This window comes from Trichechus manatus, unplaced genomic scaffold, assembly GCF_000243295.1.
Source record: "Trichechus manatus latirostris isolate Lorelei unplaced genomic scaffold, TriManLat1.0 scaffold00006, whole genome shotgun sequence".
Classification (NCBI taxonomy): Eukaryota; Metazoa; Chordata; class Mammalia; order Sirenia; family Trichechidae; genus Trichechus; species Trichechus manatus.
Window position 1 is genome coordinate 6,429,225 of NW_004443942.1, and position 26,361 is coordinate 6,455,585.

At 41.5% G+C, this 26,361-nt stretch overlaps 1 protein-coding gene and 1 pseudogene across 1 annotated transcript in view; one reads left to right on the forward strand and one right to left on the reverse strand.

Moving 5' to 3' along the window:
- The window catches only part of SPON1 (spondin 1), a 336,829-nt gene that overhangs the window by 234,659 nt on the left and 75,809 nt on the right, over positions 1-26,361 (forward strand). The window lies entirely within an intron of this gene.
- Positions 20,617-20,823, reverse strand: LOC111821633 (mitochondrial pyruvate carrier 1 pseudogene; annotated as a pseudogene).

The window sequence follows — 26,361 nt, forward strand, 5'->3', positions numbered from 1 at the left end:
AACATACAGGAAAATCACACAATACCAGGAATCATGGCCCAGCCAAACTGATACACACATTTTGGGGGGACATAATTCAAACCATGACAGGCTGCTAACAAAAAGGTCGGCAGTTCAAATCCACCAGCTGCTGCTTGGAAACCCTATGGGGCAGTTCTACTCTGTCCTACAGGGTCACTGTGAGTCAGAATCGACTCGGCAGCAACAAGTTTTTAATGGGTAATATACAAAGCCCTTCGTAATCTAGCCCTGCCTACCCTCTACCTTCATCTTCACCATGCCCTCTACTCACTACACAAACACATACACCCTTGGCTTTGGCAATACTGGACTCCTAATGCTTCCTAAACAGATGTTTCATGCCATTTCCTAGCCACCACCCCCCTTTTTTTTTGTCTTTGCCCTTGCAGTTTCTTCTTCTTGCAATGCCCATTCCCCTACTCATTTCATCTGGCTAACTCCTTCAGATCCTAACACATCCCCTACACTTAGCATCTGCTCCTCCACTGCGCTCTTATCCAAAAGAACCAAACCCCTTGCCATCGAGTCGATTCCAACTCACAGCAACCCTATAGGCCTATAGGACAGAGTAGAACTGTCTATAGGGTTTCCAAGGAGCTGCTGGTGGATTCTAACTGTCGACCTTTTGGTTAGCAGCTGACCTCTTAACCACTCCGCCACCAAGGTTCCATATTCTGTCTGCCCTAATAGACTGTGAGATCCCTGAGGACAGAAACTATGTCCTCTTTATCTTTGTGACTCTAGGAGCTGACACATAGTTAGAGCTCACTGTTGGATGAATGAACAAATGACTTGTACGGATTTGTCCCTCTGACCCCTCCACTACAGAGTGAACTCCTCAGATGCAGAAAGGAAGTATGTCTCGGTTTTCTTTGATTTCTTGGTTTTCTCTGATTTCTCGGTTTTCTCTGATTTCTTGTTTTTCTCCCCCAGCACCTGGTACACAGCAGGGCTTAATCAAATGTTTTGAATGAATGAATAAATGAATGAATGACTACATCTTTCTTTATATATGAGCCAGGTGATGAGCTTTAATGACAAAATTATCTTCCTCTCTGTTCATCTCCTCCCCTAGCTGTGTGCAATGGACAAGGTACCAGTTATCAGAGCTAGACATGGCCCCACACTGTCCCACACATAGTTTTCAGCTAGAAGTCACTGGGTAATGACATTTTCTATACACATAAATTCCAGAAGGAAAAGAGTTTCTGTCCAAAGGCTGGTTTCAGATCTAAGAAAATCCTCAACTAGACTCCCTACACAACTGCATATAAAGGCCACTAGCACATGGGGAAGAAAGATAGACCAGATGGCTTCTCCACTACAAAGAGATGAAATATGTGTCATTTCCACCTCTATAGTGGTTTAGTCTTTTTGGAGCTCAGCATTAAACAGCTGGGAGCCCTTTTTGACAATGCAGATCCCACTGCATGATGATAGCAGGCACTCCGGCAGCAGACAGGGCCCATCCATTTCCTCCAACTACCTTTCCTGCCAATAGCCTATAACGTTATAACTTTGTCCCTTATAAACATTTTACAGCAAGTTGAATAGAAAGCTTAGCAGTAAATAAGACCTCAAGGGGTTTGGCGGGATGGAGAAAATGAGAGAAGATTGGAACATGAGTGATTGTTCCTGGGAATAAGTGTGAGGTGGAAAAAGACTCAGGGGCCTTGTGGTCACACAGGCTTGGGATCAAAACCCAACCCCTCCACTTACAAGCCACATGAGCCCGGTTACCTGTGCCTCAGTTTTCTAATCTTTAAAATGAGAACAATAATAAAACCTGCTTGGCACAGAGTATGCTCAGTACATTTTAGCTCTCTTCCCCTCTCTTGGCTCCTATTGTATTCCCTAAAATGACACTTCTGGTCTGACGAAGGACTTTTTCCCCCTCATTTGTAGATTTCTTTATGATGATAACTCTCATGACAATTGTTTTAAATGAAATCAAATTTAGATATACATTTTAAAAATTGCTTACTTTTCAATAGAAGGACAAAGTCATATTGAACAGTGTAAAATTAGAACTTTTTAAGAGGTATCTGGGAAATGTGATGGTTCTATCTATATGCTTACCTAAAAGCTAAAATATTTGATAATTGTAAGTTGCTGTGGGTCTCTGGAAAGTTCTAGAAACACCTATGTTCTTCTTTGACTCCCACACCTGCTCTCCTAAGTCTTCAACATGGGGAGGGGTCTCTAACACCCTTAAAATCTCTCCTATAACCCTTGGTGTCTGTTACTTAGACTCCGTATTTCCATATACCATTGTTTCCAAGTCACCTTCCAAGTCCATCAGTCTTTTAAAATCATATTTGAATAGGCATGTGTTGGAGAGGCTTACATACACCTTCAAGCCAAAGTCATCTCATGGGAGTTGTAGAAGACAGCCCGGCAAAGCCAAATGAATATGGGTTTCAGAATCAGAGGCCTAAGTCCTCGTCCTGGTGACTTCATCTCTGCGCAAGATCAATGCTTATGTCTGTCAGCCATTATGTAACATCACCAAACACCTGTCACCCAGTCCAATTTCTCATCCAATGCTAGAAACTCCTCCATCTCATTTTTGGCAGTCACCCCAGCTCTGCTTGAATGCCTCCAGTGACAGGGACCTCATTTCCCTGGGCTACCATGTATGGCTGTACAGTTTGTATAACACAAAGGCACAAAGCTGAGGAGGCAAGTGGGAGTTGAAATCCAGTTCCCATTTTACTTGCCACCTTTTTTCTAATTTGACCATCCACAGGGGCATGTCTTTCTAATTTCACAAAGGTACCCTATAGATGAGCAGCAACCCTGTCATGTCAACACACTCCAGTGCTTTTACAGGGGATACTGCTCACTAAATAATAGAAAGAACTTCAGCCTCCACCATGAAGAGTGTCATTCCAGATGCCAAGCGGGCAGCGAGACTCTGTGTCCTTTGGCTCCTCTTGGCAGGGGCTGGGAGCCCAACTGAGCCCAGGTATTGGGAGACCAGCAATTGGCCGCCTCCAAACTAATGTTTCTGCAAGGGAAGAATATAACAAAATAAATAAAGACCTATAGCAGCAAACTACACTTGATCATTTATCACATTGCAAAATCTTATCCATGACTGTGAAATAGCTTTATGGTTAGGAAAATGTACTCATAATTTTATTAGGCAGCAATTAAACTTAAATTCCCTTTAACTGTATTTGATGTCAACCTTTTTGTGGACCCATTAGAGTAACATTAAGGTGTTTGTGCAGATAGCTCAGTCATTTCAAATTACTTTCCTGTCTAATGTGGGAGCCTTTAATAGCACACTCTTAGGTTGAATTCAATTTTGGAGACACCAGGCATGCTAATTAGATCGTCTCAGTGTTCCTTGCAGAAGAGACGAAGAAGAGCTATTTTTTCCCCTCTTCCGCTCAGCAATGTTTGTGGAGCACAACTTTCTGTGCAATTAGAGGTATAGAGCCTTTACTGCACAGAATCTCACTTGAACTCTAGGTATTGCTAGCAGCCGCAACATCTGGTAATATGCCACAACTGTTGAAATGTTTTTAAGATCTAATTAGAGCCAGTAAGTTTTCTCCCCTATTATTCTGAGTATCATAGTTAGTGTTTGTTCCTTTTCAGCCTTCTAACATTAGAGTTGAAAGTGGGGTGAAGGGAACAAACATTTCCTGGGCACCATATGCCAAGTTTAATGCCTATAACAGCCCTGTGTGCTGTGGGTTGTTATCTCCATTTAAGATGGGGGAACTTTGGCTCAGAGAGACTAAGTAAAGTACCCAGGGTTACACAGCTGGCAAGTTCTGGAGTTGGAGTTTAAACAGTTCTCAAGCCAAAACATGTGCTGTTTCCACTCTGTTAGGCTTTTTCTGCCACTTCCTGGCTTGGGGAACTTAGAAAGTCACCCTGATATCACATTCATCGTCTATAAAATGGAGATGATAATAATACTTACCACCTCATAGTTCACTGTAACGATCAAATACAATAATAAATATAAATGTCTCTTGCAGAAGATAAAGTGCTATACATACGTGATAGGTAATGTCCCCTGATGTTGCCACATGAGGTCTTCAGTGGAATCTGCCCTAAAGCTTGTTGTCTCTGCCTTCTGCAGGGTTGTAACTGCATATCCAATGCCACAAGAACGTTCAGAGAGCACTGGTAGAACCTTACACTTGGGATTCTGAGGTCAATTAGATCCAAAGGGAAAAGAAGACAACACAGTGAGAAGGAATTGCTTAGGGTTCCAAAGGTGATTGGGTGGATTTGTAACTCTTGAAGCCCCTCAGTCACCCCATCTGTAAACAGGGATTGTGCAGGCTATTGTGTGGATTAGATGGGACCGTGTTATGTAAAGCATCCTGCACACTGTCCAGAACTGAAACACTCAACAAATAATAATTTCATTTCACAATCAGTTCAATCAGTCTTAGTCCCCGGAAGCTGTCCACCTGTGTAATCCCTGCTCACTTACAGATTCACTCTTCTAAGTCTCTTTTCTCATTGATCTATTAACATAAATTCTTTTTCCAAATAGTCATTGCGCTTGGCATCGATCTATTAACTCACAGCTATAACAATCATGATTGCAGTTACCATTTGTCCAGGCTCCTTGCAATGCTATCATTTTCTCCCGGTTATCATGATGAATGCTACTAATAACTTCTGCCTCACATCCTCTGTGGAATAAGATAAGAGATTAATTTATTAACTGATGGATTAATGACTCATAACTGTTCCAATCACCATTAATTGCTATTACCTTCAAAGCATCAGATGGTTGAGGGGGAATGAAGAACAAGGCTAAATGGATGTTTCTTCCTCTCAGAATGCCAGCCAGGTAAAGAAAATGAATGTTACCTTGTGGGTTCAAGTTAAGTGTGTTAAAACCGTCATGGCGCAAATCACAGCTGTCCCAAATAGCACACCATGTAGCAGTTTCCTACTCTTACTTTGTCTTGCCCTGCCTCTGACCTGGTTTTTCCCATAACTACTGTGGCTGTCTCAGCATTACACACCTAGACCTAGCCCTGGGCTGCTGGCACTTCCCTGGCTCCAAGACCATTCTTCACCCAGGGATTGCTCAGAGCCAGACAGGTAAGATAAGAAAACCACAGGACTGTTTGTCCTGCCAGTGACTTGGGTCACTGCATGCTCTTGTCACTGTAGCATGCAGCTGCTATCTTGTCAGTTCCACCTTTGAGAGGGTACACTCCCTTGAGCACTTAGAGCCCGTAGAGTCCGTGGGAGGCAAGAGCTGTAGCTCCAAGTCAACAGATGGGTATAACAAGGAGAACCCAAGCCTTTCATTAGCCCGCTCCACCACACCCCAATTCATACCCAGCTCCCACAGGTGACAAAGATGATTCTGTAGTCACACAAAACTCTTGTGCAGTTCTCTCAGCCATGAGGCATTTCTGCTTAGATACAAAAATAAAGCAAATCACATGCTTTTGCTAAATTATTCCCATCAAGCAAACATAGTATCACACATTCTTCTTATCACGGAATCTACCTTTAACTCCGCCATTAGCAAAGCCAGTCATTTTCTCTTAATTATTATAACCACTGTTCATCTACTGACTGGAGAGTTTTCTTTGCAGTTTTGTCCATGGCATAGCCCCATCCTTGATCATCCAATATATGAAGTGTGTTCCCTCCCTTTGCTACCAGCCTTGGCTGTGGTTGGAGTTCTGTGCCTCCCATCCCTTTCTCCTAAATAGCCTTTCTCAGCCAGACTTGGCTGTTCTCATAACTCATCTGTGGAATCTTGCAATCGTTTTCTTGCAAGAACCATGGGAACAGACTAGGGGTTCGGTTTAGTGATCAGCTCTGGGTTTGAATCTAACATTCTGCTGCTTTTAATTTAACTCTCTGTATAACTTGAAACTTTGATTTTCATTAACTCCATCCATTTTTCCTTGGGTCATATTTTCATTGGAGAAGGTGACATGGCAGTCAAGCTGGTGAGTACCGCCTTCCTAGAACAATGTCAGTAGAAGAGCACCTTTAGACCCGGGGTCCCTGCGCCTGAGAAGCTCCTCAACCAGGGGAAGAGTGATAAGAAGGACCTTCCTCCAGAGCCGACAGAGAGAGAAAGCCTTCCCTTGGAGCTAAAGCCCTGAATTTGGACTTTCAGCCTATTTACTGTGAGGAGATTAATTTCTCTTTGTTAAAGCCATCCACTTGTGGTATTTCTGTTACAGCAGCACTAGATGACCAAGACAGAATTTGTAACTATTAGTTTTTCCTCTTTGGTCACCTTTGAATAGGATGTCTTACTCTGGTCAACCCTTAAAAACCTAGAACCTGCCTTATACTGCCATCTGTGACAAAGCACTGGATACCAAAAGCATACCACAGATAGGAATTCTTGGTGAAGGAGTTAGTTTGTCCTAGAAGTTCTAGAAGACTTTCAATACCAGCATTTATATTTGTTCCTATTGATAATGGAAGCCAGTGAAAGTTTCAAGATGGTTACAAACTTGGAGAATAACGTGGTCAATAGCCATGTTTTCAGAAAACGAATCCTGGGACCCAGTTCAGGACTGGCGTATGGAGAGGTTGTAGCAAGAGGCAGCAATTGCAGCCTATTTTTGTGGTTCGAGGCAAGATGATAAGGGTCTGAATTAAGGTAATGGTGGTGGAAATAGAAAGAATATGATAAGAAAAAATTAACTTATTTTACCATGATATAAAATGTGTTTCTTCTGAAAATAAACTTCCTTGTGAACACTGCCATGTTGTCTGTAAAGAATCAGCTTATAGCTTGGTAGCTCTATGGGCCCAGAAAGCATCTCTGGTTTATCATTCTTCTTTGATTTGTGTTCTTGAAACTGCTGGAGACAACACAATGTGAAGGGAAGCTTAGGGCTTTGAAGTCACGCAGGCCTGCGTTCAAATAGTGGCTCAGCCCCTCAACCAATCATGTGACCTTGTTGTTGTTGTTAGGTGCCATCGAGTCGGTTCCAACTCATAGCAACCCTATGAACAACAGAACAAAACGCTGCCAGGTCCTGCACCATTCTCACAATCGTTGTTATGCTTGAGCCCATTGTTGTAAACACTGTGTCAATGCATCTCCTTGAGGGTCTTCCTCTTTTTCACTGACCTTGTACTTTACCAAGCATGATGTCCTTCTCCAGGGACTGATCCCTCCTGACAACATGTCCAAAGTATATAAGACATAGTGTCGCTATCCTTGCTTCTAAGGAGCACTGTGGGTGTACTTCTTCCAAGACATGTGACCTTAGAAAGTACTTAATCTCCCTGTGCCTGTTTCCTGTTTTGCAAAATGGGGATATAAAGCCTGCTTCACAGTGTTGAAGGAGCCCTGGTGGTGTAGGTTAAGTGCTGTGCTGCTAATCAAAAGGTCAGCGATTAGAACCCACCAGCCGCTCCACTGGAGAAAGATGCGGCAGTCTGCTTCCATAAAGATTACAGCCTTGGAAACCCTGTGGGGCAGTTCTACTCTGTCCTATAGGGTCACTATGAGTCAGCATTGACTCGTTGGCAGAGGGTTTCATAGCGCTGTTGGGAAGATTAAATAAGGCAGTGGATAGAAAAGCTATGATTAGCACAGAATAAATGTCAGTTTTTGTACTATCATTTCTTAGCCAAACATCTCATTAAAAGCCCTGCATAATCACCCATAAAACCTTGTTTGAAATAAAAGTGATTGGGTTCAGCCAACCTTTTGGAAAGCAATTTGGCTTTCCACTGAGTATTAAGACACATAAAAATGTTCATATCCTTTGACCCAGTTGTTGCACTTCTCAGAATCTATTCTTAGGAAATTGTCCTCAATACAGGAAGAGCATAATGCACAGAGATTCACCGCACCGATAGCTACCATAGGGAAAAATTAGAAGCAACCTCAACGTTCAGGAGCAGATGATTATGGAATCCTACTGCAGTCTGCTGACGCTTTCAAAATGTTTCAAATCAGTGTAAGATACAGAACTCAAAACATTGTTTTAAAACAGGTAATAATAAAGTGGAGTCCCTGGGTGGTGCAAACAGTTAATGTGCTCGGCTCTAACCGAAAGGTTTGAGGTTTGAGTCCACCCAGAGGCTCCTCAGAAGAAAGACCCATCGATCTACTTCTGAAAAATCAGCCATTGAAAACCCTTTGGAGCACAGGTCTGCTCTGATACGCGTGGGGTTGCCATGAATCACAGTCAACTCAAAGACAGCTGGTTATGAGGCATTGGTGATTTCGGTGGTAGAATTCTCACTTTCCATGCAGGAGACCCAGATTAGATTCAAAACCAATGCACTTCTAGCACAGCCACCACTCTTCTGTCAGTTTTCAGGTTTCAGCAGAGCCTCTAGACTAAGACAGACTATAAAGAAAGGCCTGGCAATCTACTTCTGAAAATCAGACAATGAAAACCCTGTGGATCACAAATGGGGAGCAAGACTAGAAGGCATTTCGTTCAGTTTTGTATATGGTGGGGCCAACTCGACAGCAGCTACCAAGAACAATAGTAAAGTAAATCAGGGATTAATCATCTCTTCTTTAATTGCCTCAGCTTTCTTTCCTGACACCCAGTTCCTCTGCTCTGTGGGGCATCCCTGCATGGCCCACAGGCCATCTCCTTTTCTCCCACTCAGAGTGCTGCTGTCTGGCACTGTCCATGGGGGTCTCCATCCAGAGCCCACTCACACAGTTTAGGCATCACATCCAGCCACCTCAGCCCCTCTGAGACAAATCTCAGTGCTTGTTATGAATTGAATTGTGTTCCCCAAAAATGTGTATCAACTTGGCTAGGACATGATTCCCAGTATTGTGTGGTTGTCCACCATTTTGTGATCTGATGTAGTTTTCTTATGTTTTGTAAATCCTAACCTCTTTGATGTTAATGAGGCAGGATCAGAGGCAGTTATGTTAATGAGGCAGGACTCAATCTACAAGATTAAGTTGTGTCTTGAGTCAGTCTCTTTTGAGATATAAAAGAGAGAATTTAGCAGAGAGGAGAGGGACCTCATCACCACCAAGCATGAAGAGCCAGGGGCAGAGAGCGTCCTTTGGACCCATGGTCCCTGTGTTGAGAAGCTCCTAGACCAAGGGAAGATTGATGACAAGGACCTTCCCCCAGAGCTGACAAAGAAAGAAAGCCTTGCTCTGGAGCTGGCACCCTGAATTTGAACTGCTAGCCTCCTGAACTGTGAGAGAATAAATTAATCTTTGTTAAAGCTATTCACTGGTGGTATTTCTGTTATAGCAGCACTAGACCACTAAGACAGAGCTCTTCCCTGCAGACACAGACCTTCTCTCCAAGACCAGGTGTCCTTTGCCTCAGCTCTCTGTATGTCTCCCAAGGCTGCCTTGCAAAAGCATGTTCCTCAGCTCTGCCACCCACCTCACATCCCTGTTGTCTTCCCACTCCCAACTTCTTTTTTGGTTATTTCCAACACAGTTTGTTGTCTCCTTCTAATTTAGAGAAAGGTTTTTTTGTTTGTTTGTTTGTTTGGGTTTTTTTTTTTTTTTTTCTCTGCATGTTCAAAATTTGATCATCCAGATAAATTTATTCAAGGGGGACAAAAGATTGACTTAGATGATAACGTTTATTTAGAAGCGCATGTACACTTAGACTCTGAGTTTTGGAAACTTGAATACTTTTGAAATTGCTCCAGAGAGGACTGAATTTTCATTAAACCACCTCATTTCAAAGCTGGCAGCCATGAAGTTAGAAACACAAGTATTTAGCTAGTAGGAAAGTTCAGTCAAGTCATTTGGTGCTACCTTTATTTTATAAACTGCAAGTTCCTAGCAAGAAGAGCATTCGGTTTCTCTTTAGTTTGTATAATTATGTGCATTTTGCAATTTCTTAGCTTTGGCAAGCACTGAGTAGCATTTGCCTTCAACATTTTCAACTCTAAGGACAATGTCACAACTGGGCTTTTCCTTTCAGCCCTAACATCTGGACCTGGAGTGACTCAGGTCACCATGTGTTAAGCCCTCTGTGAACCTCCTCACCAGAGCACAGAACAAGCTGTACAGGCCCAGGACCCATCCTGCATGCCCTTATAATCACTGCACATGTTATATCCATGTTTAAAAAGCAAATAGGGTAATAATCTTTTTAAATGTTGTTTTACTGGTTGAACAATAATCAATAAATATTTCAACTCAGTATTTACTCAGACCCCCACATGTCTGTCAGTTTGTCTGTGTCCCACCTTGAGCACTAGGAATACAAAAGTGATCAGTCCTGGCCCATTGTCTTCTTCCCTTCCTTCCTTCCTTCATCCCTCCCTCCCTCCTTTTCCTTTCCTCTTTTCCTTCTTAAGTATTGTTTAGATAATGCTAAAAAATAAAAAAGAGAACAGCACCTTCAATCCCACCATTTAATATTAAAAAAAAAAATTAACTTCTCTCCTTTCTCATCCTACCTTCTAAACCCCAAAGGTGGTCACTACCCTTAACAGACTGTTGTGTGTCCTTCTCAACTTTTTCTTAAATTTATATAGAAAAAGCTATCTATCTGTGTATCTAGAGATTTTTTTACAGAAACAGAATTTTGTTATACTTCTTAGTCCCCATAATGTTCTTATTTTACCTAATATATTATGACACCTTTCCAAGTATAGGGAGTCTCTGGATGGTGCAAGGTTACAGTGCTTGGCTTCTAAAGAGGTTCAAGCCCACCCAGAGGCACCTCGGAAGAAGGCCTGGTGATCAACTTCTGAGGAATCAGCCAGTAAAAACTCTATGGAGCACAGTTCTATTCTGACACACGTGCAGTTGCCATGAGTCAGAATCAACTCAAGGATGACTGGTTTGGTGTTTTGGTTTTGCAAATAAAGCTCAACCTCATTATTTTAATGGTTGGTTACTAGTCCATTAAAAGGAAGGTCCATAGTTTATTTAAATATTCCCTTACTGAAGTACCCTTAGTTTTTTTTTTTTTGAATTTTTGTGCTATTACTATTATAAATAATTACATAGTGAACATGCATAAATATATATGTGTGTATATATATTTATGTATGTATGTATATTTACATATTTGCATCAATATTTATATAGACTATTTATTTAGAATATTATTTATTTAGAATTCCCAGCAGTGGGATTATTGAGTCAAAGGTTAGGTGTCTGTCTTAGTTGTCTAGTGCTGCTTCAACAGAAATATCACAAGTGGGTGGCTTTAAAAACAGAAATTAGTTATCTCACAATTTCGGAGGCTAGAAGTCCAAATTCGGGGCACTGGCTCTAGAGGAAGACTTTCTTTCTCTGTAGGCTCTGGGGGACAGTCTTTGTCTCTTCACAGCTTGTTTCCTGTTTCCTTGGAGATCTCATGTGGCCTGGCATCTATCTTCCCCCATCTCTGCTTGCTTGCTGCTTCCTTAATCTGCTCTTTTATATCTCAAAAGAATTGACTTAAAACACATCCTACGCTAATACTGCCTCATTAACACAACAAAGAAAAACCATTCCCAATAAGATTGTAACCACAGGTATGGGGGTTAGAATTTATCACACATATTTTTGGAGGACACAATTCAATCCATAACAATGTCTTTTTAACAATAATAGATATTACCAAATTGCTCCACAAGTAGATGATAACCATCCACACTCCAACCAACCGTGTATAAGAGTGCTCATTTTTCTTCTTCTCCCCAGAACTGGAGATTTCTCTCTTTTTATATTTTTGCCAATCTTGTAGAGAAAGTTATTATTGTTTTAATTCATATTCCCCTGACTTTTAATAAAGTTGAATATCTCACATTTGTATATGTTTATTGGTCATTCATACTTGTTTTGTAATAAAGCCCAAAGAGCTTTATTTTGATGTTATCTCTGACTTATTGAATGTCTGCTAGGCATCCAGCACTATACTAGACACTAGACATGCATTGTTCCATTTAATCCTTATAGCCCTCATTTGAGGTAGGTACTAGCATCATCCCCATTTGACAGATGAGAAAACCTGAGGCTCAGAGAAGATAAGTAACATCCTTGTCTAAGATCAGAGTCCAAGTGGCAGAGCTAGGATTTGAACCCAGGTCTGTTGACTCCAAAGCTTTTCTTCTATCCGCTATTACAGGCCAACCCCCACAAATCTGTCTTCCTATGTGCTCTCCCAGGCTCCTGGGCCCTAAAACTACAGTTGCCATCTAGTTAATTCTGACTCACAGTGACCCAGTGTGTGTCAGAGTAGAACTGTGCTCCACAGGTTTTTAGTGGCTGATTTTTCAGAAGTAGATTGCCAGGCCTTTCTTCCAAGTTGCCTATGGGTAGACTCGAACCTCCAACCTTTGGGTTAACAGCTGAGCATGTTAACCATTTGCACCACCCAAGGACTCCTTCTGGGTCTTAGCTTTTTTTTATAGATGGTTTTGTTCCCCTTCCACTCCCAGATGGCTCTTGGTAAACTTGGGCTGGGAATCCAACTCCTGCACCAACCAATTGGTTCCTAAAGAGACAGAACTTGGACAAATAAAAGCCGATCTCTGCTTGGGAAGAGCTCACAGATTTTTTTACATACAAAGGACAGTGCATTGACAGCTTAAATGTTCTCCTTAATTTGTAACTTTGTGCCTGAGCTTTCTGCCTCTCCCACAGACCGTCCCACTCCTACCTCCCCTCAAGTAGGACTCCTTAAATGTAGAGTAATTTCTTTCCTCCATCCCCACTCAAAACAGTCGGGCACATTTCGTTCTTCATGAACTTTCAGGACTGGGCACACACTGTGAAGTAATAAATGGAAGGGAAGAAACAGCAAGGGCTGCGTGACTTTCTGGCTCCAGAAATTTTCTTCCAGAGTAAGACAGCATCCAGTTCACTCTTGCAAACCATCCTGAGCCAAAGGATTCCAAATCAAAGCAAAAATCTATCAAGAGAATTCTGATTTAAAACTTAACAGCCTGTACATATTTTTAGAACTCAGAGAAGAATACATCTGTGACTCAGAACAGCTGGAAATCTACTTTCTGGTCAAAATTATGCTGATTACAAAAGCTGTAATGGTCAGACGAGAGGCACTCAAGATCCAAGAGGTCCCATATTTCCATGTATTCAACTTTCATATAACCTTCACTTTCATCCATTAAACACTGACCCCTTTAAACTGCCTTTCAAACACCAAATGCCAGCCAGACACACAGTTTGTACAGCAGTATTTGTATAATTATTTGAGGATTTTATTGTATTTTGCCTTTATTGGCTTAGTAAAAAGAGTGATAAACCAAAAGAACAAAAGAAATAAAAATATAGGTCTTATAAACTCATACTTGAGAAAATAAAGGAAATTATGAGGTATACAGAAACACATTAGCCACAGATCATCATTGGACTTAAGCCAGTCAACTGTGTGTTCAACTCTGAAGGAAGAAAAAAAAACAAAATTAAAGAACATGTGTGAAATGTTGAAGATGTTGGTAGCAAATTGTGGATAAAAGATAAGATGTCATTAGGGAGAGATATGGGTGATGTAGATAGAGATAAATAGAGACCTAGATATAGATACGTCTTAGTTATCTCTTGCTGCTATAACAAATACTACAAGTGGATGGCTTTAACAAACAGAAATTATTTTCTTACAGTCTAGGAAGCTAGACCACTACTCGTCTGTCAGAACAAGGGGGCACTGACTATGTTTTCAAATCAGGAAAGGTGTGTGTCAGTGTTGTATCATTTCACCATACTTATTCAACCTGTATGCTGAGCAAATAATCCAAGAAGCTTGACTATATGAAGAAGAATGATTCACAGGATTGAAGGAAAATTCATTAACAACCTGCAATATGCAGATGACACAACCTTGCTTGCTGAAAGTGAAGAGGACTTGAAGCACTTACTGATGAAGATCAAAGACTACAGCTTTCAGTATGGATTACACCCCAACATAAAGAAAAATCCGCACCGCACAATTGGACCAATAAGCAACATCATGACAAACAGAGAAAAGATTGACGTTGTTAAGGATTTCATTTTACTTGGATCCACAATCAATGCCTATGGAAGCAGCAGTCAAGAAATCTAATGATGAATTGCATTAGGCAAATCTGCTGCAAAAGACCTCCTTAAAGTGCTGCAAAACAAAGATGTCACTTTGAGGACTAAGGTGCACCTGACCCAAGCCATGGTATTTTCAGCTGCTTCGTATGCATGTGAGAGCTGGACAATGAATAAGGAAGTCCAAAGAAGAATCAATGCCTTTGAATTATGGTGTTGGCAAAGAATATTTAATATACCATGGACTGCCAGAAGAACAAACAAATCTGTCTTGGAAGAAGTACAGCTAGAATGCTCCTTAGAAACAAGGATGACAAGACTTCGTCTCATTTGCTTTGGACATGTTATTAGGAGCAACCAGTCTCTGGAGAAGGACATCATGCTTGGTAAAGTAGAGGGCCAGCAAAAAAGAGGATGCCTTAGTCATCTAGTGCTGCTATAACAAAAATACCATAAGTGGATGGTTTTAATAAAGAGAAATTTATTCTGTCACAGTCTAGGAGGGTAGAAGTCTGAATTCAGCATGCTAGCTCCAGGGGAAGGCTTTCTCTCTTGGTCAGTTCTAGAGGAAGGTCCTTGTCATCAATTTTCCACTGTCCTAGGAGCTTCTCAGTGCAGGGACCCCAGGTCCAAAAGGACATGCTGTGCTCCCCGGGCTGCTTTCTGGGTGGTATGTGGTCCTCCTGTCTCTCTGCTCGCTTCTCTCTTTTATGTCTCAAAAGAAATAAACTTAAGACACAACCTAATCTTGTAGAATGAGTCCTGCCTCATTAACTTCACTGCCGCTGGTCCCACCTCATTAATATTATAGAGGTAGGGTTTACAACACATGGGAAAATCACATCAGGTGACAAAATGGTTGAAAATCACACAATACTGGGAATCATTGCCCAGCCAAGTTGACACATATTTTGGGGGGACATACTTCAATCCATAACAGAGGAAGACCCTCATCAAGGTGGATTGACAACGATGGGCACAAGCATAGACAACGATTGTGAGGATGGCGCAGAACCGGGCAGTGTTTCGTTCTGTAGTACATAGGGTTGCTATGAGTTGGAACCAACTTGAAGGCACCTAACAACAAAAACAACAGGAGGTTAGATGTCAGAATTCAGGGTGCCAGCTCTAGGGTAAGGCTTTCTCTCTCTGTCAGCTCTGGGCGAAGGTCCTTGTCTCTTCAGCTTCTGTTTCCTGGTGCCTTGAAGATCTCCATGTGGCTTGGCGTCTATCTTCCCCCATCTCTGCTTGCTTAATCTGCTCCTTTTATATATTGTAAGAGATTAACTCAGACCACATCCTACACTGTGTCTGCCTTATTAACATAACAAAGACAACCCATTCCCAAATGGGATTATAACCACAGGCATAGAGGTTTGGATTTAGAACACATATTTTTGGGGACACAATTCAATCCATTACAAGCTATATTTAGTTTACTGAAAGTAGAGCTTTCCCCTACCTGGGACCTTACTAGGGCAGGGTCTCTCTTGTTCATTGTTATATCCCCAGTGCCTTACACATATAGATGGTCCATAAATATTTGTTGAATAAGTGAATAACAAAAGTCAGTTGCAGGTCCAACATTTGAAGCGCTTCACTGCGCACAAAAGTAAAGGTGTATTTTCCTGTCCTTGAAAAATAGAAAGGGAAGCAAAAAGGAAAGAATTTCTGAGGCTGCTTTGTTATATTCCTGGTGATATATCTGTGTCTTATGGGGCACAGAATGTGGATTTGAGCAGACAGGGTGACAATGAAGGTCTTTTGTTAGACTGTTGTCCAAATATCCTCCCTTATTGCACACCCCTCTCCAAGCCACACACTCACATACCTCTCTAAAGTCAGGCAAAAAAACAGACCAAGCCAAGCCATGTGTCCCAAGGACAAAGACAGAATTTGGGAGTCAGGTACCTCTCATCAGAGGATGTGGTGTCTGGAGAGCAGGTAAGACTGGAAGTTGTACCCAAGAGACCCAACATCAAGGTCAAGGCCAATAGACTAAGCCAGGGAGTAAAATGAAAATTCATAGCTGAAGTAAAGAAGCAAACAGAGATGCTGGTGAGAGAAGAGCATTCAAGTGGACCAGCCTAGAGGAATTCCCATGGTGGAATGCAGACATCCAAGTTGGTATTTCCCACCAACTCACTGTGTGCATTTGAAGGAACCAGAGCAGAATGCATGCAGACCCTGCACAAAGATGGAGAAATGACAACATGGAAAAGAAAGTCTAAACTTGTTTGCTCCAACAATAGTGAAGCCAAAAATTAGACACTGTTGAAGTCAGACACTATAGAAGCATTTCAATGGTGCCAAGGCCACAGACATGAGGAAAAGCCATGTCAGAAATAGGCAAGGTCAGGAACAGAATAAGAGCATGGTGATCCTGAGATTCTAAGATCAGAGCCAAGAAGTGTTGGCAATATGGCCTGGGAGATGATCAGGATAGTTCTGCAAAGACAGGGCCTCTTTAGAAGGCCCTGGCCTCACCCCCGTTGCCACACCACCCTGATCTTAAAGACACCACACCCTAAACTTCACCAATGATAGCTTGTGAACATGTACAATACTCGGGAAGAGTTATGGTAAAATAAATGTTATCATCCAGTTTCAGGGGTTTAGAGGATGGTAAGCCCCACTTGTCCCAAAGATAAAGGAATGATAGTTTCACTTTACAGGTCCCTGCATGGCACAGATTGCTCTTGGCTACTAACTAGGAAGGTTGGCAGTTTGAATCCACCCAGCGGTGGATGGAAGAAAGTCCTGGTGATCTACTTCCAAAAAATCAGCCATTAAAAGCCCTATGGAGTACAGTTCTACTCTGACACACACAGGGTCACCATGAGTCAGGATTGACTCGATGGCAAGGGGTAGTTTCACTTTAAGCGACCTGTGGAACTCACTTGGTGTGTCTTGTCTACAAAAATTCCCTATATGGGATGCTTGGGGAGGAGGATCCCCTTCATTGTCCAGCCTGCCATATCTCTGCTTTTGCCCTACCTGGTCTTCCTCAAAGAAGCAGAGCGGGGGCACTGTCTCCAGAAGCACAGGTGTTACCTGGAAGCCCCAAAGAGGTGCCAGCTGGGGAATCTAGTCAGCTAATACCAATACTCTGCTCTCAGAGTACAAGTTTTTTCATAAAATAAGCCAGGTGTTGCTTTGAACCCTAGAGAAGAAAGTACTAAGAGACAGAGGATTAGTCAGTGTCTGTATGGGAATGAGGTAGTGGCGGGGGGAGTGTAAACACATGTCCAGAATCTCACCTCTTCTCAGGGAATGCCCTCAAGTGGGAATCTGCAGGCTGGATTATAATTTGAGGTATCTGTCCAGAGCTTGGTCCCCACCTGGATTTCGAACTGCATCAGTATCTTGATGAAAACTTCTCTTCATTGGTGACTCTAACTTGAATGGAAAATGCCATGAAGGATAGATCTGAAGAATGGGACACCCGCAGCAGACCCTCAAGTGGGAGAGTGCTCAAAAGCAATGGGAAAAAATTGAAGACAATCCAAGCCTAGCTAACAGCAGAATGCTCTTTAGAAAAAAGGATGGCGAGACTATGCCTCACGTACTTGGGACGTGTTATCAGGAGGGACCAGTCCCTGGAGAAGGACACCATGGTTGGTAAAGTAGAGGGTCAGTGAAAAAGAGGAAAACCCTCAGTGAGATGGATTGACACAGTGGCTGCAACAGTGGCCTCAAGCATAGCAACAATTGTGTGGATGGCGCAGGACCGGGCTGTGTTTCGTTCTGTGGCACATAGGGTCACTATGGATCAGAACTGATTCAACAGCACCGAACAACACAACTCTACACACACACAAAAAGGGGTGGGGGGGGGGCTGCCTTGGCTGGTACCTAAGCATTTACTATTTCACATACAGATACATAAATGTGTGTGTTTATTCACTTATCTATTTCATTACAAGTAACCAATCACAAAGATATTTATTTGCCTTCTTTCCAGCTTCTGGTAAGCTAATTAAAAAAAAAAAAAGTAATTAAATTTACTGCAGAATAAATTAGTTGCCATCAAACTGAAAGCGAAGGCATTATTCTAAGTATTAGTTAAGTAAAGGACTGGCTTGAGTGATTATTCCAGATTGAGAAATATTTATGCTGCTAATTTATTTATTGTTTTAGGGGAAACCCTAAATTTAAAGATAAACCTAGAGTTAATGACTATGCTTCCTTTAATGAATGACAAAGAAAGGAAGATATGTCAGAATACTAGAAAATACTAGAGGAGACAGTCTATGTGAAATGTTTATGTGATAATCCCTATCAGCCGAGGTTGCTGAGATATTGAAATGTCTTTAGTGGTGAACAAGTGGGGTGGAAATTACTGGCGCTTGCTGTACATATTATCATTTGATTTAGTGGCTTCACCACATGAAATGACTAAATAGCTAGAAATAATGACTTTTTTGGAAGCATATACTCTGCCCTCTTTAAAATTATAGAAACATAATAACATGTTTTCAAGTTCTAAAGTACACTTTTACTAGATGCCAGACAAGGTTCAGAAAAAATGGCTCTCTCTGATCAATCAGGTTTGTAGGGTTCTTAATGAAGTCATGTCTATTTGATCATAAATAGGTCTGAAGATAACTCGGGATAAAAGTGTCAGTTTTCTCTGGCAAAATGAACGTTATCTGTGGGATGAAAGCATGTGGGATATTAATAGTGAGGACAAAAGTGAGTGGAAAAATCCTGGAGTCAAAGGGCAAAAGCTGGAATCATTAAACATAATACAACATAATCCCACAATCAAAAACAATTCAATACCATGGATTTCTTCATCGTGCAGGTCAAATCAAGTCCCATGATCATAATGTTTTATGGTTGAGGGTAAAATGTCAGGGCCTGCAGCTGGGCCTGAAAACAACAGCACAGTTGCAAGATCAGAGAACAGTCTTAGGAATAAAAATAGTTTGCAGGTTTTAGTGGGCAGTGAATTCGGTCAAAGTCAATGTCATGTAGAGGCTGCAGAACGGCCACTGTGAGCATGGATGGCATCACAGTGTGTCATCTAGAATGAGGGCTCTTAACCAGGGCCCTTTGTGTGGGATTTAGGGGTCACACCCTCCATGGTCAGACACTGAGGTTGACATTTTCAATATTATGAGCAACGTTGTCACGCTCATCCTTAAACATAAATCTTTGCAACCATCCCTGATGAATCCCTAAGAATAATCGTAAAAGTGGAATTTCTGGATAAAGGGTGTGCACATTTTTAGTGCATTATGTTACCAGTCAGCCTCTAGGAAGACTGTATAATCTACATTCCAAACAACAACATCTGAAAATTCTCATTTCCCCCAAATATTCACCATTTGCCTCATGCCTTTCTCTAAAGACTGAATTTTAAAGTTGAAGAGAACCTAAATTTTTAAAGTAGAAGAGAGCTTCAATTCCATCCCTTTCATTTCTAACAGAAAAATACTGAAGGCCCGGAAGAGTAAGTAATATGTCCTCCAAACTAATAGCAGAGCTTATTGCCATTAAGTCGATTCTGACTCAGAGCAACCCTATAGGACAGAGTAGAACTGCCTGATAAGGTTTCCAAGGCTGTAAATCTTTACAAAAGCAGACTGCCACATCTTTCTTCTATGGAGCAGCTGATGGGTTCCAACTGCCAACCTTTCAGTTAGCAGCCGAGCACTTAACCACTGCACCACCAGAACTCCTGGATACAGAATAGGTGCCCAGAAATGTTCAGAATAGGCAAGTCTATAGTAACAGAAAGTTAATTAGTGGTTGCCTAGGGTGGTGGTAAAGGAGCCCTGGTGGTGCAATGGTTAAGCGCTCAGCTGCCAACCAAAATGTTGGCATCCAAAGTGTCTGGGGGAGAAAGACCTGGCAATCTGCTCCCATAAAGATTACAGCCAAGAAAATCCTGTGGGGCAGTTCTACTCTGTCACATGGGGTTGCTATGAGTCGGAACCGACTTGACACCCAACAACAACAGAGGGTATCAGTTGGGAATGTAATTAGAAGAATGACTGCTAATGGGTACTGGGATTTTGTGTGCGTGTGTGTGTGTTTGGGAGAGTGGAGCGGCTGATGTAAATTTTCTAAAATTGACAATGGTGATGGTTGCACAACTCTGTGACTATACTAAAAAACCATTGAATTGTATACACGTTTAAGTAAATATTTAAATCATTTATTGTCATTAAGTTACAGCATTTCAGTATACACACTGCATGGAAATACACAGATAACTTTTTCGAACACTGGGAATAAGATTTTAGGTATGCGGCAAGCTACTGGTTGTCTCATGATCATTAAAGAAAAAGTCAAAAATTCTAAGTGCTAGTGGTGACAAATTCTGTTCTTGTTAGTTTTTCATTAAGTAAATTCTGATAGATAATATACATATTACTGCAGCTAAAACCATCATTGGAAATTATTAAATTACTGGCTATTCTGAGCTACTCTTTATGAAGAAAAGTGAAATATTCAGTACTTGTAAAGCAGCAGAGAGTTGATTTAGGTACTCTCAGCTATTTCTAGAAAAACAGCCTAGTTAGTAGAAATAGCACATGGCCTATTTTTCCTCAGTGAGACTATTCATGGTGTAGAATCTGTGACTCGGCAGCAGTGGCAGCAGTGCTGTCCCTCCAAAGACCAGGTCCTCACTTCCCATTGCTAGCTGATGCCTTTTTACTAACCTCATGTCTGATGAGCCAACTTCCATGGATGAGCTGGACCACCTCATTGGTCACATGGCACACAAACGGAAGCTGGTTCCAAAGCTGAACCTTGTAGGCGAATCTCGTGAATGTCAGAGAATAACAGCAGACAGCAACTGTCATCAGATCACTGATAATCTCTGGAGACTTTTTCACGTCACTGATGGCAGAAATGGGAAGACCTCAGTTGGCTTCTTGTCCCCAGAAGTGCATACTCATGAGGTAGTCCCAGAAGTCCTTGCTGCAGTCCACCGCCTTCTGCGCCAGTAAGCCGTCCCGCCGCTTCTCGAAGCCCAGTGAATTGTATACTTTAAATAGGTGAATTATATGATATGTGAATGATATCTCAATATCAGGTCTTTGCACTTGTCATCATAATACTTTACTTTGTCTTCTCAAGCCACCCTTTGAAATCTTCTGTTCTGCTCTTTTACTTCATCATTTCTTCAATTTGCTTTAACTACTCAACATTCAAGAGCAAGTTTCAGAGTCTCTTCTGACATCCATTTTGGTTTTTTCTTTCTTTCCTGTCTTTTTAATGACCTCTTGGTTTCTTCATGGATGATGTCCTTGATGTCATTCCACAGCTCATCTGGCCTTCAGGCAAAAACAACAACATCTCAATAAAGCTCCTGCTTAAAAAACAAAGAATTATTGTTGATGTTGTTAGGTGCCATTGAGTTGGTTCCAAATCATAGTGACACTGTACAACAGAACAAAACACTGTCCAGTCCTGCACCATCCTCACAATCGTTACTATGTTTGAGCCCATTATGGCAGCCACTATGTCAGTCCATCTCATCCAAGATCTTCCACTTCTTGGCTGACTCTCTACTTCACCAAGCATGATGTCCTTCTCCAGGCACTGGTCCCTCTTGATAACATGTCAAAAATATGTAAGACAAAAAGTCTTGCCACCTTTCTTCTAAGGAGCATTCTGGCTGTCCTTCTTCCGAGACAGATTTGTTCATTCTTCCGACAGTCCATGCTATATTCAATATTCTTCACCAATGCCATAATTCAAAGGCATCAATTCTTCTTCAGTCTTCTTTATTCATTGTCCAGCTTTCCCATGCATATGAGGTGATCAAAAATACCATGGCTTGGGCGAGCCCTGGTGGCGCAGTGGTTCAAGCAATCAACTGGTAACTGAAAGGTTGGCAGTTGGAAACCACCAGCGGCTCCATGAGAGATGCTTCTGTAGATATTTACAGCCTTACAAACCCTACGGGGTCACTATGAGTCAGAATCAACTCGACGGCAGTGGGTTTGGGTTTTTGGTGGGTCAGGTGCACCTTTGTCCTCAAAGTGGCCTCTTTGCTTTGGAACACTTTAAAAGATCTTTTGCAGCAGATTTGCCCAACGCAATACGTTTAATTTCTTGACTGCTGCTTCCATGGGCATTGATTGCAGATCCAAATAAAATTAAATCCTTGACAACTTCAATCTTTTCTCCATTTATCATGATGTTGCTTATTGGTCCAGTTGTGAGAATTTTTGTTTTCTTTATGGTGAGGCGTAAGTGCTTCAAGTCCTCTTCACTTTCAGCAAGCAAGGTTGTGTCATCTGCATAACACAAGTTGTGAATGAGTCTTCCTCCAATTATATGATATGTGAATGATATCTCAATAAAGCTGCTACAACAACAACAACAAAAAAAAGAATAGGCTCTCAGTAAACGTTTGTGGAAGGAAAGAGAGAGGGAGGAAAGGAGATCAAACATGCCTGTATCTTGATTTCCAATCCAATGCTCAGAGTGTTACTAGAGTGTGTCTATAATTTAACCCAATACCAATTTTGAATTTCCTCTATGAAGTGTTTCCCTGTTGTTTCAGTAATGTTTTCCATACACACTGATCTGTCCCTTCCCAGAACTTTTGAGTAAAAAATAAAACAGAATCTGAGCTTCCACTGTTTATATTTCCCTGAGAATCTAGCTCAGGGCTGGTCACAAAGTGGGCACTTGATAAATGTTTGTTTACTTAATTACTGGTGAACTGCCAGGAAATTAAATATTAACTAACAAGGCAGTGACATAGTATTATTTCCTAACATTGATGCCTAAGTTTGTCCAGCTGTCAGCTCAGGCTCTGTAAATCAGGTTGGCGTTAGCACTGTTTGGTATTTCAGATGTTCTGATTTACCTCCTAACGCTGCGTTGCATATAGAGAATTGTCATGGGTACCATTTTGCCCTCAGTGCCTAGAAGTACAGGGCTAAATTTAGGGCTCAATAGTAGTGACTGTGTAATCCCTGGGCAGTGCAAACAGTTAATGTGATTAGCTGCTAACTAAAAAGTTGGGGGTTCGAGTCCACCCAGAGGTGGATTCAGAAGAAAGGCCTGATGATCTACGTCCAAGAAGTCAGCCACTGAAAATCCTCTGGAGCTCAGTTCTGCTCTGACACACATGGTGTCGCACTAAGTCAGAGCTGAATCAACCTCAAGTGGTTTTTAGCAGTGACTGCTACATGTAGGGGCAGATCCAGAATCCTTGGGGCTTAAAGTTTATTCAATTTGGAAGGATGGGGGGGTCTTCTTTAAGAAGGGAAGAATACAAAATTAGAAATGCAAATTAAGTACATGGCCTCAGAAGGGGCCTGTGTCAGGAGGGCACTACAAGTTAAGCTTCGTTAGCTTCCTGGTAAGTATGCCTCTGGCTATGTCCACTTCTCTGCTCCTTTAAATTGGATTTTAGTTTGTTGTTGTGTCCATTGTTATAAATGGTTTAGCATTATAAGCCTCCTAGCCTTCCAATTCTTCTTAAAAGTAGAGAGAGTGTAAGTAATTGTTTAATTAACTCTCCATGCCACCACGCGATGACTGGAATGATTACATGGATGTCTCATTTTGGGTGGAACTTGGGCTCTAAAATCAGTGCATAATGTGAAAATCACAAACAGTCATAAATGTCCCTAAAGTCCCTCAAAGCACCTGTTAAATACATAGTATGTGGTTTTACGTGAATGACCTTGTCAGTTGGTCTTACGCACACTCAAGTTTGAAAAGCACTAGGCTAGATGGAAGGAAGGAAAATCCAAATGCGTACGTTTGGGCTTAAGAACCTCTTTGCTTTAAGACAGCTCTCAGATCTCTAGCTTGAACAAAGGGTGGGTGCTCACCTGTGTGTTTACTCCATCCTATTCTAGTACTAGGAGCCCTGGTGGTGCAGTGGTTAAAGCTCTCAGTTGCCAACCAGAAGGTCGGAGGTTTGAACCCACCAGCCACTCCACAGGAGAAAAGATCCACAGGAGAAAGATGTGGCAATTGGCTCTTGTACAGATTTACAACCTTGGAAACCCTATGGGGTAGTTCTGTTCGATAGGGTTGCCATGAGTCAAAATCGACTCGACTGCAATGGCTTTTATTTTAGTACTACGTGTTTATAAGCTTATAAATGTTAGCAGATTTGTTTGTTATGGAATTTTAAAAGATAACATGTCAAAGCTGATAGGTGGAGATAAAAACCAGTTGCCATAAAGTGGATTCTGACTCATGGTGAACACATGTATCAGTAGAACTATGTCCCATGTTTTTTTCTTCTTTATTAATATTTTATTTTATTTTTGGTGAAAATATACACAACAAAACCTGCTCCCATTCAGCAGTTTCTAGACATAATGATCTTTGCGTAAACAAAGGATATTTTGAAATGAAATTGTTCATTTAGTAATTTGCTACATTTGCTGCTTCTTTTTAAAGCTGAAACTTAGGGGAGAAAAGGTGCTTCTGTTTTGTTTATATTTTAAAAATCAACTCAAATAAGACAATAAAAAAATATCTAAAAAATGACCAGAATCTAACTTAATAGGTCTCAGGACCTAATCGAATTTTGTCCCTATCCCATACTTAATCCAGCATCTCAGTGATGTCAGTAATAGCTTTTCCAGTATAAAATCCCATGGCATCATCTACTACTTTGTGGGGAAAAAAAAGAGTCCTTTTGGTACAAAGTTACTGACAGCCTAAGTATCAGCCCTGTGCTGGGCATGTGGGATACAGAAATGAATGACTAGTACACAGTCCTGGAAGTCACAGTTATCTGAAAATATTTGGCCCCCTTGAACACTTTCTTAAAGAGATATACAGGTACTAGCGTTTAATATACCTTTCAGGGAGTAGAATAACTTCATTCCTCCAATGTCTTCATAGTCACATTGTTTTATATAAAAAAATGCATTCATAATAGTACCACTTTCCACCCAGGTGTTCCATCTAGACACCTGATAGTCATACCAGACCTTTTTATCTCCTTCACCCTCACAGCAGCTGACCTTTAAGGGATATTAACTCTAAATCTTAAAATATCTCTTCAGTCTGCCTCCTCCTCTTCATCCTCTGCCTCTTCCCTAGTCAGGCCTCATCACCTCTTGCCTTGACTATTGCCAACACCTTCTTAACCTTCTCCCCCAAGCTCCACATTTTGCCTCTTCTCAACCTCCCTTTTGCACACCCAGATCATGTTCCATACTACTGCTAGAAAGGACTTTCAAAACACAATCTGACCATGTCACTGTCCTGTTTAAATTCCCCATTGCCCTCAGCAGTGGCTCATCACCTTTTTCTCTCACTAAAGTGCATCATTCACTCAGCTAGGCTATGCATCATTCCCAGCATGCCAGCTGTAAGCTCGCCCCTTCACATTGCTGATCCCATCACTCCGGAGTACACAGCCTTTCGTTGAGAACATCTAGCCTAGAGGATAAAGCCCAAGTTCCCTGGCCTTGTCACCAAGGCTTTCCCTGCTCTGGCCTACCCACCCACCTCTCCAGCCTCATCCTCTCCCAGCCACCCACATGTGTCCTGTGTGCCAGCCTATTCCAAACTAATTGCAATGCCCCAAAAGAGACCACACATCCATGCCTTTTGAACATGCTGCTCTTCTTGCCTTGAAGGCTTTCCCCACCCCTCTTCTACCTGGTTAGCACCTACCAATTCTACAAGACACAGTTCAAGAACCACCACCTCCAGAAAGCCTTCCATACTCCATCCACACCCCTAGTCTCTGCATTAGATGTCTCTCCCCTAAGCTCATTTACTGCTCCATTCTTATCTCTAATTAACAGTGCATTCAAGTCTACATAGCTTATCTTGTTAACTAGAGTATAAACGCATTGAGACCAGGGACTTAGAATTATTATTTTCAAGACTTCAGTGCCTAGCATAGTGCATTGCATCCAAGGAATTTGCTAACATTTGAGGAATATGTGTGGAAAGAAGGAACGAAGAAAAAGGTAGAAAATCTGAGCTATAACTAATCATTTCCTTTCTTATCAAAGCCGTGGAAAGGAATACAATATTTTGAACATCCATTTAATTAACTTCTGTAAGATTTCATTATTGACTTCATGCATTTTAAAAATCTTCATTTAAAAGATTTTTATTTTTTTTATTGTACTTTAGATGAAGGTTTACAGAACAAACAGTTTCTCATTAAACAGTCAGTACACATATCGTTTTATGACATTGGTTAACAACTCCACGACATGTCAACACTCTCCCTTCTCGACCTTAGAGGACTTTTTTTTGGTGAAAATATACATAGCCAAAGTTACACCATTTCAAAAGTTTCTACATGTACAATTCAGGGACATCGATTACATTCTTCCAGCTGTGCTGCTATTCTCACTATCCTTTTCCAATTATTCCATCACCATTATCTTCAACTCACTGCCCCCTAGGCTTCCCAT